General features: G+C 37.6%; 1 protein-coding gene across 2 annotated transcripts in view; it reads left to right on the top strand.

The window, feature by feature from the left end:
• The window catches only part of MEST, a 425,711-nt gene that overhangs the window by 153,422 nt on the left and 255,094 nt on the right, over positions 1–17,195 (top strand). The window lies entirely within an intron of this gene.

Raw genomic sequence — 17,195 nt, 5'->3', positions numbered from 1 at the left:
AGTGTTTGCACTTCTTTTATTTGCTTTCATATTTCAGTAACCACATACTCAGTAGTTAACCAGAGTAGGACATAATTCAAATGCATGCTACCCTTATTATACCAGGCATACTAGAAAGCCCCCCTTGGCACCATATTTAACACTTTCCTTTGGTGCCTGATGCTCCTCACAGGCCCCAGACAGGGTTGGAGAAAGTCCAAGGGAGACAATTGGGTTTGATAGAATGAAGAGTGGCCCCAAGGGCAGCTGAAAAAAGTGAGGAAACACAGCTGCGTTACATTCTAAATAACATGCATTTCAATATGTAAATTAATCAGAGTGGTAAAATACTAATTTAAGTAATAACATACAAATTACTAAGACAATAATAATAAAACAAATTATTTTAACTTTTTAACTTTGATAGTAATCAAAAAGCTGAATGCCTGCATCACAGCAAAACATTGCAAATAAAATGTGCTTATAGACTACAGTATATTAAATAGAACATAGTCTGCTTTCAACATTGCATGCAGCATCATAATAAAAAATGAGAACTTGAGGTAAATCATGTAGTAGAGGATGTTAGATACACTGAAGGAGAAGAAGTCAGTTACACCATACAAGAATAGTCATACGTGAGTGTCCCAAGAAAATGAAACTGGGCTATCTCTGGGGGTAATATGAGACTTTTATATAATTAAGGTTCAGGAAACAGATTTAAGATAATGAGTCTGCAGGAGTAAGTGTGAAAAATATCTTGCCATTGATTTAATCTGGGCAACAAAACCTTGTTTGATGCTTCTTCTGAAGAACAAGAGATGATGTCAAAACCAATTCATCTACTTATGTAAAAGAAAAAAAATGATTTTCCCTGATTGGCTAAGGCATTTGCAATTTATAAGTGATTAGGGGATGGTGGATTTTTAGAGAACTGAGAAATATCAGTGTTACAGCAAGAGAACTAATTGATAAATGCATAAATACTGCTTTTTGTTTACTCAAATGATTTTTATTTTGATAAAATACAATAATTTAATACATTCATAACATTCAATAACTATTTTCAGTATTTACATTGAGCCTGACAAAAAGATTTCAGATAAAAACATTTGTAGCTAAATAATAAGTTAATCTATAAACTATGATAGTTAGGAAGAGTTTGGTTCCATCTGTAGGGTGTCAATCAAATTCAAAACTTTGCTCCACAGACTATTAACCAATGGCTTAGGAAAGGTTCTTAACTCTTCAGTTCTTTTCTCCATTAGTATGCATTTCTTCCGTGATGATAGGAATTCCTCCATTGTGGGTGTTACATTAGAGTTCCATCTTCTAGTTATACATTTTCTGGCTATTGTTAACATTGTCCACAACAAATACAGGTCATCTTTCTTCATATTATTACTATTAACAACATTCAATAAAATTAAAGACTATAAAAACAAATATATCAGTATAATGCAGAAATATTGTGATGGCACTTCAGAAAATTAGAGATTGTTTATGGTTATGGAATAGAGGGTGGTAAGGCAATGTAGTTTTGAAAGTAGCAAATGCAAAGCTGAATTTGTATGGATGCGGTGTACAATATGGAGAAAACTGGGATATTTTGGATTATATTAAAGTTTGAGAAAGACTGTAATGAATTTATAAATAATGTGAAATAAAAGATATGTAAGGAATAAAGTGAGCAATGGGTATTATTTTAGTCTTTAGATTTGGACAGAAAGTTAAGGGAAGAAAGGAAAGGCTTAGAATTGAATAATATACATGAGACACTATAAAGTGAAGCAAAATGAGATGTTAAGGAAGGTATTGTTTTGAAATAGAAGATGTTAATTCTATAGTTCGTGGGGGATAAAAAGGACAAGAGAGAGAGAAGGAAAGAGAAGAGAGGACTAAACATTGCAACCATTTAGAAAGAAAGCTTGACTGATATTTTGTTAATAAATTTCAAAAGTATTAAGAATGAGTTAAGAAGGCCCTGTTGTTTACTTAATTGTCTGTTGCAGTTAAGATTTACAAATGAATCTGAGGGTGTCATGGTCGTGTTACAGTTAACACTCTCACAGGACAGCACTTGGTTCTCCTGTTTGTTTTTTTTGCTGGATGTACCTTCTGTATGGAGTCTGCATTTCCTGCCTGAGTCCACATGAGCTTTTGCTGGGTGCTTTACTACCATCTCTAAGATGTGCCGAGTGTAAACTAGGGTTCCTTCTAACTGACCATAAATGAGTGTGCCATGTGAGCTTGACTAAGTGAATTTGTTCATCCTGTGAACCATTGGTCCCATCCTGCTAAGGTTAGTTTCCCTGACTTGTGCTGAGTGAGTGCTGTGATAGACTCAAGCTCCCTATGACCCTGTGATAGACTATATTGGTAATCAGAGAATGAATTAAATTAATCTGAGAAGTTAATGTAGGTTAGATATGAAGTTTGGACATCTGGATTTGAGAACTATTCAGGAATGCAGCATTAAATCAGAATGGAAAGTGTAGAAAAATTATTAAAATTGAAACTTGGAAGGTCGAATGTTTTGGCTTGTTATGTAATGGGAGGCATATAAGAATATTTGTGGTATGCATACATACATACTACTAATAAAAGAAGGCATTATCTTTTTGAAAAAGAATACAGCTATATCTGGTATTAAATGCAAAAATTATAAGGATAGGAGAATTTCCAATAGACAAGGAAAATAGAAAAACAAGGAAAAGATGTAAAGAAGGGGAAAAAAATTTGGAAGACTGATGGAATAAGAAATGTATTGATGTAGTGTTTCAGTTGGAGAATGGGAAATTGTTTTCTGTTATTGACTGCGTGTTCCATGAAAGTAATGGTGGGTATGTTGAACCTGGATTTCCCGATAATAAGAGTTTATTGTGCAGAATAATAAAAACTGAGAAACAAGTAAAGAAGGGGAAAATAATTTTAATATTAACTAGAAATATGCTGATAGAGGATGGTGTTAGGGAAAATGTGTAATCTTTCTGTGGGAGGATGTCTTACCTGTGATACCATTTTTAAAATAAAAAGCTGATCTAGGTAGTGGTTAGTACTAAATCAGGAAATAATGGATAATGCAAAGCTTCAAGCCATGAAGGGAAAAGTGCAGAACAGGAATATAAGCTAGTGTAAGAAATGCATGATGATTTAAGGAGAATACATGGGCATTTGTCCTGAAGCACTGGAATAACAAGAGTAGCTGGATGGTACGAAGTATGAAGTGAGAGGCAAAGAAGAAGCCATTTTACTGCTATTGGATGTTAAGATAAATAAATGAAAATGCAGACGCCAAGATGGAAATTATGAACAAGATAAAAGACATAGGTAAAAAGTTCAGATCAAAATGGAAGGCATAGACAACTGTAGAAAAGCTTATAAAAATATGAATAAGTGGAAAGAGCGGATGAGTTATGTTTGTTGGGTGATTAAGAAACTCAAATGCTTAAAAGGGAAGTTATTTGCTTAAATTAGAAGAATTTAGCAATAAGTGAGTTCATAGAACCATGAAATAGGTAAAATGTGCCCCTGAATAAAATGGATTAAGTTATACATTTTCTAGTCAAAGGAAAATGAAACAGAAGAATTTACCTTAGAAGTTATAAATAAATAGCACTTGATGATTGTGAAGTGTAAGTAAAACTGTTCTTGTGCAGTCTGATTTATTTGGAAAAAGGGACCAGAAAAAGGTTACATAGTTGGAGACTACATGCTTTAACTAATACCAATCACAATACTGACCATTTTGTTGGAGACTACTTGCTTAAACTAATACCAATCACAGTACTGACAATTTTTTTGGAGACTACTTGCTTAAACTAATACCAATCACAGTACTGACAATTTTGTAAATTAGGCTAAGGATATTGATTAATATTTTGTTTAAAAAAGAGGTACAAGGAGATGGTAAAGGGAAAGTTGTGAAATAATTGTTAAAACATATGAGAGGAAAATTGAGGTAATATTTTGAAGGGAAAATTATTATCTAATTATTAAATAAGAGAAATTGCCTTTCCTGGACCCTTTTTGAGCAAGGATATTTGTTTTTTTGTCTTTCGGCTTTTCCCGGTTAGGGGTCGCCACAGCAGAACTCCGGTCTGCTAATGATTGGCAGTTGTTTTTTATGGTGTCGAGTTGCCAGCCCGACGCCCAATCTTCAACGAAGGCACGCCCATTCAACGCATGTCTTTCGAACGCCCACTTGACCGCGGGGAGGACATGCAGTTAAATCCACATATATTTGTGACATGTACATAAACACATACACACACACACACACACACACACACACACACACACACACACACACACAAAACATTTGTTTTAGTAAATAAGCCCGTATGCTGTGGGTGAAATGCTGAAAACAGAGTATCCAAAACACATGAAGGAAGTGGTATAGTACATGCAAACCTGTCTACAGACAGTGACTGGAGTTCAGGAGTAAAGCCCATCTTTAGAGCTGTAACTCTGAGATCTTAGCTACTAATGTATCATGTTTTACATGACTGGGTTAATATTATTATTTTCTTGTTTTCTGGACCAGGGCAATGGGTTTTAATGCTTGCTTTCTGTCATCGATATTTGATATGTGACCACGCTAGTTATATGTGATTTGAATGTCAGCACTGATAGCATTTAATATGAAAGGATTACTTGGTCTTAATGATATACAGTAAATGTGCACTGCTGCCAAACTGGTTGGCATAATGGTTAAGGTCTTCACCTCCCATGCACAAGGTACACGGTTCAATCCTGACCTCCACCAATGCCTGTTTGGAGTTTGCACATCCTCCCTTTGTCTTTGTGGGGTTTCTACCATGTTCAAAAAACATGCTGAGTTTTTCCATCTCAAACTCACTAATGAATGGAGCTGTGGGCAGCAGCGCAGACTCTACATGGTGCCCTATGGGGGAAGAGTTGTACAGATCAACCACTTTGGGCATCTACTGTAGTGATCAGTATCCATAAGATAGGAGAACACAAATCACAGACTGCGCGCCACGGCAGGGCTAGCCACTGTGTGTAAAATATGGCTCTAGGTGACTTCGTCATGTTGACTAATGTCACCAAAATGGGTATGGGTAGTTACCGGTGATAAGTAGGTTTAAGAACCGGCCTACTCTGTCCTATGTCAGGGACACTTGCTAACGGTGGGAGGGGTATATGTGCCCCTATTGGCCAATGTGTGCCCGTCATACAGCCCAGCAGACCTGAGTCAATAAACTACTGGCCAGTCGGTGTTTAGTTGCCCAGCTTGGGTTATCTGGGATAGCTCTGTTGAGCGAAAGCTGGACGTAAAACCAACTAACCTGCCAAACATGAACTGAGAATTGCTACTCTTAATGTAGGTTCACTGACAGGATGCAGCTTGTAAGTGGATGACATGATGATATGGAGGAGGCTGGACATGCTATGTATCCAAGAGATGAGATGAAAGGGCAGTGCTGCAAAGCCACTTGGCTTGGTATCCAGACTCTACTAGTCAGGAGGAGGACAGGCTAGAAATGGTGTAGGAATTGTAGTGAGAGAGAAGCTTCAGAAGGCAGTGAGGGATATTATCAGAATTAATGACAGACTCCTAGCAATCAGACTCCAGTGTAATGATAGGGCAGTATTCATAATCTCAGCCTACGCCCCACAGCAGGGTTGCTATAGTAAAGAAAAGAGTGCATTCAGACAGCAGTTGCAAGACCTACTAGATAAAGCAGGACAACCTGAATTGCTGTTGATAATGGGTGACTTGAATACACATATCGAGATAAAGAGAACAGGATATGAGGAGTGCCTGAGTCCACATGGATGGGGCAACAGGAATAAAGAAGGCAAAGTCATTCCAGACTTCTTTCTGGCAAATGGCTTGATAGTAGCCAACATATGGTTCAGAAAGAGAGATAGTCACAAGATCACATACAAGAGTAGCCAACATGCAGCTCAGGTAGATTTCCTCCTAGTAAGGAAAAAGCATTGGGGTAGAATCAATGATTGCAAACTCATCCCCAGTGAAACAGTTAACCCACATCATAAACCACTAGTTGCCACAGTCCACTGCAAGCAGTGGTCAGAGAAGGCTCTAAGGTCAAGAGAGACCAGGCTGAAGTTCAATGAATTACTCACGGCTCTAGCACTGCAAGAAGAGTAGGAAATAGGTGGAGTTGAACAAGAATGGCAGCACCTAAAACAGCATGTGTTAAGACTACAGAAAAGATATGTGGCCAAGCCAGGTATGGAAATAAGGTACATAAGGAAAGCTGGTGGTGGAATGCAGAAGTCTAGGAAGTCATCAAAAGAAAGAAAGAGTGCAGGAAGAAATGGGAGATAAAAAAGACTGACCAGGCTAAGAAGGACTACTGGTTGGCTAACAAAGAAGCTAAGAAAGAAGTTGCAATGCCAAAGAATAGGGCATCGGAGGCATTCTACCAACTTCTGGAAAGCGACTCAGTAAGTGGCACAAATAAACTATATCAGGTTGCAAGGCAAAGAAAGAATAAAGAGAGTCAGACACTTTCATAAGGGATGCCATCAACAACCTGCTCACCAGTCCACAGGACATCAAAAGCAGATGGAAGGAGTATTTCCAGCAGCCTCTGAATGAAGAAAACCCCACAGAAGCTGTACTGGCCCAGAAACAGCCTGTGATGAGAGAATAAGAGGAGCCCACCCTAGAAGAACAGCACTAAGGAAAATGAAGGCAGGAAAAGCAGCAGATGAGTTCACAACAGATATGATAAAGATGTTGGGTGAGATAGGGGAGAAGTGGCTTCTGAGGGTACTAATAGGAGTGTGGGCAGAAAGGCGTATCCCAGATGACTGAAGAATAAGCATACTCATGCCAGTGTAGAAGAACAAAGGGGACATCCACAACTATGGGCAGTATGGAGGCATCAAACTCCTATCACATTGCATGAAAGTTCTGGAGAGGGTGGTTGATGGATATGCAGAGTAGTAGAATGTAAGATGGAAGATGAGGAGTTCTGATTCAGATCAGGATACAGCACAATTGACCAAATGTTTGCAGTGAGACAGATACTTAAGAAGAAGTTAGAGATGAGGAGAACATCCAACTGGGCAATCCTAGACTTGGAGAAAGCATATGACAAGAGCCCAAGAAAGCTGAGCTGGCAGTACTGCGGTGGTTTGAAGTCCCAGAAACATTGGTAGAATTGGTGCAGGCTATGCACAAGGGCCCAATGACTCAAGTATGAACAGTGTTTGGCCTCATAGAGGGTTTCCCAATGGGAGTGGGTGTACACCAGGGTTCAGCTCTGAGCCCACTGCTGTTCACACTGGTGATGGACTACATTAGCAAACAGGTCGGAGGGGGCATATCAACAAAGTTGCTGTATGCAGACAATGTGGCATTTCAGGCAGACTCTGAGGTAGAACTTCAGCAAAGGATAGGAGAATGGGATGCAAAACTGAAGGCACATTGGATGATACTAAGCACAGATAAGAGATAAGAGAGATGTAATGGCTGGATGCCCTCATTTCTTCTTGTCTTCTTCCTGTCTATTCCAAATATTCTTCACCAGTTTGTTTTCTGCTGTTTTGCATGTGCCCATACCACCATAATCTGTTCTCTTTGACCTTTTCAGTGAGTAGTGATACTTTGGAATCTGCTCTTATGTCTTTATTTCTTTGTCTGTCCCACAGTGTTCATCCTACCACCCTTCTCAGCACTTCATCTCCATCACTTCTCACTTCACTTGATCTGCCTTTACTGCCCAGGTTTCTGTACCATACAGTAGTACTTGTCGTAGCACTGTTTTTGTACACCTTACTTTTCAGCTTCTTTGATTACAACTTGCCAACAAGTAATAGTAAAATTCAAGTGCATGATCTCATAATAACAGTTATATTTTGGCTCTTCTTCTTGATGATTTCTCTTCCTTATCAACCCAGAAAAATGATCTTCCTTAACTCTTCAAGTACTGTGATAAAAATGTATTCAGATTATGCTCTAATAACATGCTTGATTGTTAATCGATTTACTGATAGACTGCTTGTCCATACATATATGTGTTTACCTGGGCCTACTTCATTTCACTGAAAACTCATTTCACTGAAACTCACTTAATTGAAAACTCATTTCACTGAAACTCACTTAATTGAAAACTCATTTCACTGAAACTCATTTAATTGAAAACTCATTTCACTGAAACTCAGCTGCCTAAGCAAAATTCACTCAAAGCTCACTTCACTGAAAATTCATTTGACTGAAACTCAATTCGCTGAAAGGTATATGCCCTGTTCCCCACTGTAGTGTGATCCTGGAGTTAGTATATATAGTAAGGGAGGGGTGTGGAGGGCACAACCCCCCACATTGGGGGTGTGGGGACGTAGCCCCCGACATAGTTTGGGTATATATTGTCTTCTGGAAATAGTTATTCATTTGACTTGTAAATATCCATGTTTATGGTTTACAATGTTTAAAATAGGTGGGGGGCTATGACCCCCACCCCCTTACTATATATACTAATTCCAGGATTGCAATACAGTGGGGAACAGGGCATATACCTTTCAGTAAAATGAGTTTTAGTCAAATGAGTATTCGGTGAAGTGAGGTTTGAGTGAATTGTGCTTAGGCAGCTGAGTTTCAGTGAAATGAGTTTTCAAGAAATGAGTTTCAGTGAAATGAGTTTTCAATGAAATGAAGTAGACCCGTTTACCTTTACTTTCTCTCTCATGGCCCAGGCATAGCTAAAAAGGGCTTCCAACAGTCAGTTAATTTATACAGTTAACAAATGATTCAATTAAAATTAAAATAAAATAATAAATGCCGCAAATAAATAAGAAATTGAATGTGAAACAAACAATTTTAAATGTTCCATAAAAGCTGAAATCAGTCCATCATGCTCTTTAATCTCTGAAATTTAACAGCAGGGATTTACAAAATATTTATAGAAAAATAAAATAACCATGAATGGCTTTAAGAAAATAACAGTAAAAATACTGAGTGGGTCTAGCCTTTATTTTATTTATTTATTTAGGTTATATTTTGGCATGACAAGTGTATAATCCTACTGGAATGAGAATGCAACCGAAAATAAAAATGTGATGGAGAGAAAAATAAAACAAATAAATAAGCATAAGGGTGAGCTAGAGGGTTAGACAGGTAGAAGCAGGTTTGTTGAGGCAAAAGCGTAGGAGTGTAGGATGAAATAGGATTAGTGTAAAATTGATAGGATTATTATTTGGGAGAGGGAGTGGGAGATGATGGGAAGGGGAGGAGCTAGGAGTAGAGTGGGAGAAAAAGAGAAAGAAGTGAATAAAAAGAGGATGGCCTGCTTTGGTAGCTGTGAGAAGGGAGTAAAATGGTGAGCTGTAAGACGGTGCAAAGCTTGTAAAAAGATACAGATAAGGGACAGGGGTTGAGTTCCATCAGTTGAATGAGTAATTGAGAATTACCAGATCGAAAATAGAAACTGTTAGGGGATGTTAGCCAGGAGATGTACAGGAGTAAAGGCAGTTGTCTGCTGTGTGTATCTTTAACTGGGCTTTGAAACACTCTACATGTTGTGGTGTGTCAGCAAGTAGGGAGAAATGTTCCAGTTTGGGGGATACTGTTACAATATAGGGAATCACCATTATTATTACAGGAAATTGATCATGAGAGGAGGGATTTGTCTTTAAATTGTAGGACTGTATCAGAGGAATAGTTAATTAGTTTTTTAGACTTGGGCAATTATCAGGCTTATTGAAGAGCTTATGAACTATAGTGAGTTGAAATAGTGAAAAACATATTGAGGAAGTTGAAACGATGACTAAAGCGAAGAGTGGAAGGACCACAATGGCAAATGATTCTTAAGCTTTCTTCCACTTTATTAAATCGTGGACTTCTTCAGAAAAACCAGGATGCCTCCCTACATCCTGGTTTTATATACAAAAACAGGAAATGATGTAAAAATACTATCTTACAGTCATATGCATAAAAATTAATTCAGTTATAAAACATTGAAACAACATACTATCATTGTTACAACTTATAGTTGTTCATCAAATTAAATGATGCCTTAAAAAAGGCATAATTGAAATGTATTTTTATTATTTTTTTATTTTTTTAATAAATTTTATTCTTTTTCTCTTTTTCTTTGATTTTCTAAAATAACTAAACTACACAACTACCTCTGTTTCATGTCATGTTGTGATTGTGTTTGTGCATACTACAATCCCACTAAAATATCTATTAGATACTAATGGAAACTTGAACTGAATGCCACATAAGTGTTGAAATGCAATAGGTCACTGTCTGATGAGAGCCAATGTTTGACAGGACAAAGTCTGTCAATTGAACTTCCTTGTGTCATAGCATAAAAATGGATCTCACCGAAACCCCTAGTGTGATCCAAAATGTTAACTAGCCCCTGGATGATCCGTGTAAAATGACACCACTGGATGTGAACAAATGTGTGTGTGGTGTCCCACGAATCTCCAAAGAAACATAGTATGTAGACAGAAATGGTCCTACCACCTGGGACACCACACACACATTTGTTCACATCCAGTGGTGTCATTTTACACGGATCATCCAGGGGCTAGTTAACATTTTGGATCACACTATGAGATCCATTTTTATGCTATGACACAAGGAAGTTCAATTGACAGACTTTGTCCTGTCAAACATTGGCTCTCATCAGACAGTGACCTATTGCATTTCAACACTTATGTGGCATTCAGTTCAAGTTTCCATTAGTATCTAATAGATATTTTAGGGATTGTATGTACAAACACAATCACAACATGACATGAAACAGAGGTAGTTGTGTAGTTTAGTTATTTTAGAAAATCAAAGAAAAGAGAAAAGAATAAAATTTATTAAAAAAATAAAAATAATAAAATACATTTCAATTATGCCTTTTTTAAGGCATCATTTAATTTGATGAACAACTATAAGTTGTAACAATGATAGTATGTTGTTTCAATGTTTTATAACTGAATTAATTTTTATGCATATGACTGTAAGATAGTTTTACATCATTTCTGTTTTGTATATAAAACCAGGATGGAGGCATCCTGGTTTTCTGAAGAAGTCCACGATTTAATAAAGGAAGAAAGCTTAAGAATCATACATTGTGGTCCTTCCACTCTTCGCTTTAGTCATCGTTTCAGTTTGTAAAGTTCAGTTCGGGTTGCCGAAGTCAAACTTGTTGATATTGAGGAAGTTCTAACCAGTATAGTTCATTGAGAGAGAGAGATAATGATGATTAGCTGTGAATTTAGCTGTTTTACTGTACCATCGCTTTAGTTTGCATAATAGTGTAAAATGAAGATTAGTGAATAATTGAGCAGGATACAGAAGAGAGTGTAGCAGGAAGTTTGAGGCAGTGTGTTTTCTACCTGATTCATTGAGGTAGGGCTTGGATCTGTAAAGAATCCTAGTGTTTGGTTCTTTTTCTGCGTGAGATATGTGTATGTCAAATTTCAGTTGGTGGTTACTAATGACACTGAGTAGTTTTGTATGGCTTACCTGTTCAGTAGTTGTATTATTGGCGGAGATTAATCTGAGAGGGATTTTTGGTTTGAGAATTATTTGGGGGTAAACAGTACTGATTTAGGGATTTTTTTATATTGAGTGGGAGACAGAGTTGTTTAACCATGCTTTCTCAGATCTAAATTTATACAAGTCCACTTACAGTTAAGCTAATATTATTATTCTGCTGGATATAGCAGCATATACAGCATGTAGGCTAGATAATTCCCATATCTAATCAAATGCTTATTTTTTTAAAACAAAATTACTACTGTGCACTTCCATAGTGATAGCACATAAGTAACTCACTTCATATAATGCCAGAGAGCTAATTACATATGTAGCAGGCAGGGGACAGTGTCTTCATGCTGAGCAAAGTACTACATGATAAAACAAAGCTGCAGCAATAATACAAATTGTGGTGCTGTGGTTGGATACAGCAAGAGCAACAACTAATATGTACTAGTATGCCAGAGGCAGTAAGCACAACCTTGCACAATATGGAGGCATATAGCTTCAGCTAGTAGCAGGTGGACAATAGAAAGGCAGTACAACTTAGTACAGCAGCCAACAGATAAACCAATGTGTCTGCAGAGCAAAGTGACAGTTATATTCATTATAAAAAAATGGTAGGAAATGTGGTAGACTGAAAAGTAAGAAGTGGGTGTAACAGCAACCAGAGTTAAGCATAGAAGGGTAATCATAAGACATGAGTGTTGTTAATTTTAATATTATTGCATCTAATATAAATTCATACACTTTAATGTTTATTCTTTATACAAATGGGATTAAATAGAGCACAATTTCATTAAGGTAAATATATTTGAGAAGTGGTTAGGCTCATAGGTATTTAGTAGGCTAATGTCCCCCAAGGGCCTTTTTAAGCCTAGCCATACATTCCCAGTCTCTGACAAGTTCTGGTAACCTTGATTAGTGGATGCAGGGGTTTGGGAGATGAAACATTTACAAGCAGGCACCTGGCAGATGACCATCCATTTAAGAGATAGGTGACAAACCATTGATGAATTTTGTCTTCCCCATCCAATCATCCAAGTTACACTTGAATTGAGTTAGGGAGGAACTCTGCTTCACATTAATAGAAAGCCTGTTCCAGGAAGGGGTAGTGTCTGAGATACATATCTGTCTCTCTAGTACTTCCTATTTATATCACAGGCAAGGTTTAAATCTTTAGAACAGGTAATTCTGGTGCTGTTTATTTTGTGGATATGCAGGAGGTCCATTTGGATGGGGTCTGACAATACCATGTATGCCAGACATAGACCTCCACTCAACAGCCTGTAGGAGTTGGAATACAGTGATAGGGCTTTGAGGTGGTCTGCACAGGACATGTTACTTATGTCCTGTATTCTTTTAGTGGGGAACCTCTGTGGAAATTTCAGTTGTTGTATATGCTTGGTTAAGTACATACCAAAGGGGGGATTGCACTCAGTGATTGATCCAATGAATGGCAGATACAGTAGAACAATGACTTCCTTGGACCTAGATGCCATACATTTGTTTGTACATTGCACAACATAGAATGATTTCCTCACTACTGTATACATGTGATGATCAACGGCTACATTATGGTCTGTGTGTGTCCGAGTCCCTGACTACTGTATAACCTTTTAGGGGTGTGATATCAATTTGATAGTTACCGGGAGTGGATGACTTTCTGAAGGATACTATTATGCATTTCTTGGCATTTACTTCTTGGCTCTGACAATTCTTTGTCTGTAACAGCCCTTCCTAGAGAACATTTGTGTCAGTGGGGGAATGCTCTGACTGCTCCTAATTTGCAGTCATCTGCAAATTTAGTCAGCCAAAGGCCATTGACATTGGCCTTGACTTCAGAGAAGTACATGCCAAAAATCAGGTGTCCCAGGACTGATCTCTGAGAGGACTGCATTTGTGACTGGCCTCTGTGTAGAGGTTGACTCCCCAATTATAAATACCCAGGTCCTGTCTGTGAGGTAGCTCGCTATCCACCAGGTGGCATAATGGTTTATACCTAACTTCTTGAGTTTGTCAACAATTCCCTAGCAGGGAATGTTGTCAGATTCCTTGGCCAGGTTAAGGCAGGCAGTGTGAACAGTTTTGCCTTCAACCATTGCTTTGGTGACCTTCTCAAAAAGTCTACTTGGTTGAGTAGTTATAATCTGCCCTTGACAAAACCAAATTGGGTTGGATCCAGTGTCTGGAGGTTTCCTAAGTCATTATAATTCTTTCCATTGGTGATGACCAACATGTGACTTTGACAGGATAAAGATTGTTGGCAACTTCTTTATGACATATGTGTTCATCTGGTACTAAGGAAACAAAACATTGTTTTTCTAACTGCTACTGAGTAAATTACAGTATTTTAAAGTAAGACGTATTTCTTGTTGTACACTAATGCTAGTAGTTTGAGTGGTAAAATCAAATTTGCAGCACAAAAACTAATTTATTTAGATTAATGTAGGGCTTATTCATGAAACATGGCTTCAGATTGAGGATAGGTTGCCTAACGTGCTAGGTTATAATGCCTTTTTGCAATGCCACCTTTTTAAAAGTAGAGGTGTGGTGCCGAATATTTGCTAAAACAAATACAAAAATAATTGCTGAGGAAAGTCTAAATGGTGCTCTGATGATGTGAGTTATTGCCAGTTATGCTAAGAGAAGGGCAGTGGTTGTGCGACATATGCCAGCATAACTGTCTGGAGTTTTGTAAAGAATTATATGTCATTTGTATATTAAACTGATTTGTGTAGATGCTTGTGTTGAAAAATGTATTTGTAAAGCTGCTTGTGTTAAAAATGCACCAACAGTGTGTCCTGCCGGACAGAAAATAAATATACATGTATGTTAGACTGCAGTATTGTAACTGATTAAATGTATATATTGTACAGAGGATACTGGAAGAGAAGAGGTTAAGTTCAGCAACAGCTAACTTTTAGAAAAATATCCTGGAATTAAATTGCTTAATTTAGGCCATACAGATTGTATCTCATAGGTCTCAATGCAGCCAGAGACAAAAAGTATGTACTATGAAGGATTCTGTATTGTCCTTAGCAGTGAACTAATTGATTTCTTACATCCAATGCTAGACTGTCCATGGCCCAGACACTTCTTCTTCCCTTCCTTCTATATGCTGCCCCAGTTCTAAGCAACATTCAAGCCACAACACTGACCAAACTTCAACAAACATACCACAAAATAGCACGATTCATTATGAACAGATACAACTCACACCACTGCCTGGCACTCGACTCTCTCCAGTGGTGTGAACCCTCCCAACAACTCCTTCTATCGCAATTTCAAATAATGTACTCAATACTCTATAAACCATCTTCCTACCCAGCTCTCTCCTCCACCTATTCCCCATCCTGGACCCTCAGCATCTCAGACCAACAGCTTTTGGATATCTACCAACTAAAGAAGAATGTGGGCAAGCTTCTGTATAAATGCTGTGTTGCTCAAGACTGGAATAAACTCCCATTACACATACGCTCCATAACCCACCCATTACATTTAAAAAAAAACTCGAGCTTCACATACTTAACACCAAAACTTGCCCCTGTCACCACCCAACATAGCCCCACACTCCTTTATCATATTCCCACCATATGTGTATTTGTAATAGTCTCTCCCCATTTTACCTAGTAACCTTCTTGGTATTTACATTGTAAACGTAACCTCACAAAAATGAATGCATATATTTTTGATGTACATTTGTGTATATATATATATATATATATATATATATATATATATATATATATATATATATATATTTCTGTACAGTTTGCTACTTGTTATGTTACTACACATATTCATCTTACTCTGCATCATTTTTTTACCTGATTTATTTACTTATTTTTTACTAGCTTGGAGTGTGAATTTTTTTTTACATATTGTAATTGTCTGAGTGTGAATTTCTTTTTATAAACTTATATTGTTTGTAACTGGAGCTTCTCTCCTCTGGTCTCCACTGAAAATGGGCTACTGGCCCAGCTGGACCAACCCGGTTAACAAATGTCAATAAATAAATAAATAAAGAAATAAAAATAATTGCTACCCTGGAAGAGTGGAAGCGTTGAAATGGTTTTATGGCTTCCAGATGTGATATCACATCTTAGAAAAGCTCTATCTCTGTTCATGTTAACACCTATGTGCAAGATTCTGGTTCAGTTTCTAGTAAAGGGGGTAGTATGGGAACCAGAAGTCAGATGACAAGATGCATGTGATGTCATTCTGTAATCCAGGATTGAAATGATGTTTTAATACTAGATGAGACAGAAGTCTTAGAGCAGTCTGTTTTTGAAACCTGACATAGAAGGATCACTTACCTACTTCATCATATTTCCTGTGACTGAAACTGTGGTGTTTATTGTAAATAAATATTTAGTACTTTCATGGTCTTTTAATATTTATTATTAAATATATTTAAACTTTTCATTGCTGCTGGTCTTTTAGAGAATGTTTTAACCTTTGAGAGTACTTATATTTATTTGGTGACACTACGGCCACTCTTAGAAGCCTTGCTCTTTTGGTCAACATTGCCATTTGTATTAGTATTTGTATTACTCAGTATAATTGGGTACCCTTGTAAGAGCCTTAGAGTAGCTGGCTTTGGAGTGTCTGGTGGTAGTAACTATTTTATAGTCTGGGCAAAGGGTAGCAGAGTGAGTAAATCTGTGCCAGCCTTATCCAGGTGGTTGTGTGAGTGTTTTGTGTGTGTGTGTGTGTGTGTGTGTGTGTGTGTGTGTGTGTGTGTGTGTGTGTGTGTGTGCAACTCAGATCTCAGAGTGTGCATGTCAGCTGCTTGGAGCAAGGATACAGGCACTTATTTCACAGAGAGGGTGGTGGAGGACTTGCCTTGGACACTCGGCGGATAACTCAACTGTACAGCTGTCCCAATGGGGAGTCTTATTAGGGCCTGGAGATAGATGTAGAGAGTGAGAGAGAGAGGTAGACCCATTACCCAGCTGTATTTCCTATGTACTCTTAAGGAAAATTGTGCTTGGTGCAGAGGGCTGCAGCTGGAAACAGTGTGTGTACCTATCTTTGTTGAACGTGAACGTCCCTCGCCAGTGTCAGTGGTGAGGATTCAGGCTCTTTGATTACTGTCCCAGAGGAGGAACATCACAAGCCCCATTATTACAACTTATTAAATTTAATATTAAGTCTAAGTGATGATAATTTACATATGGTTTGTATGTACAGACCTCCCTTATTTGGTTAGAAGGGCTATAGGGCCGGATCCATTAACAGCTACAATATTTTTCAAGGAATAATTAAAGCACAAATGTGCAGAGTTAGTAGGTTGAATACAGATGATATACGGTTTAGTGAGCAAATGAATGAGATGGTAGGTGAGTTTGTAAGTAGTGGCTATAGCTGCATGTAGGTACTAAAAATAGTGAATGATGTGAAACAAAGTAGAATAATGCTATGAAACCGATTTTTAAAGAAGGGGAAGTAGCCACAACTGATGTAAATGAAAAGAACGATACAATTAGATATGTAACTACTTATAGTTTAAAAACAGAGCAAATAAGGAAAATTATACACAAGAATTGGCCTATACTCATGGCAGTGCCTGAACTACATACTATACTAGAGGCTAGACCCTTTTTTTCATATAGAAATCTTAAGAGTTTAAAGAGCAGGTTATACTATAAAGATTTTAAGGATATAACAAAAGTAAGGTTGGGCAATACACCTGGTATGTATGGGTGTATGTGCTGTAGCTGCTGTGACGACA

The sequence above is a fragment of the Protopterus annectens genome, chromosome 11.part0 (assembly GCF_019279795.1).
Source record: "Protopterus annectens isolate FY-2018-M chromosome 11.part0, PAN1.0, whole genome shotgun sequence".
Taxonomy (NCBI): Eukaryota; Metazoa; Chordata; order Ceratodontiformes; family Protopteridae; genus Protopterus; species Protopterus annectens.
This window is presented reverse-complemented; position numbering and strand designations above follow the sequence as displayed.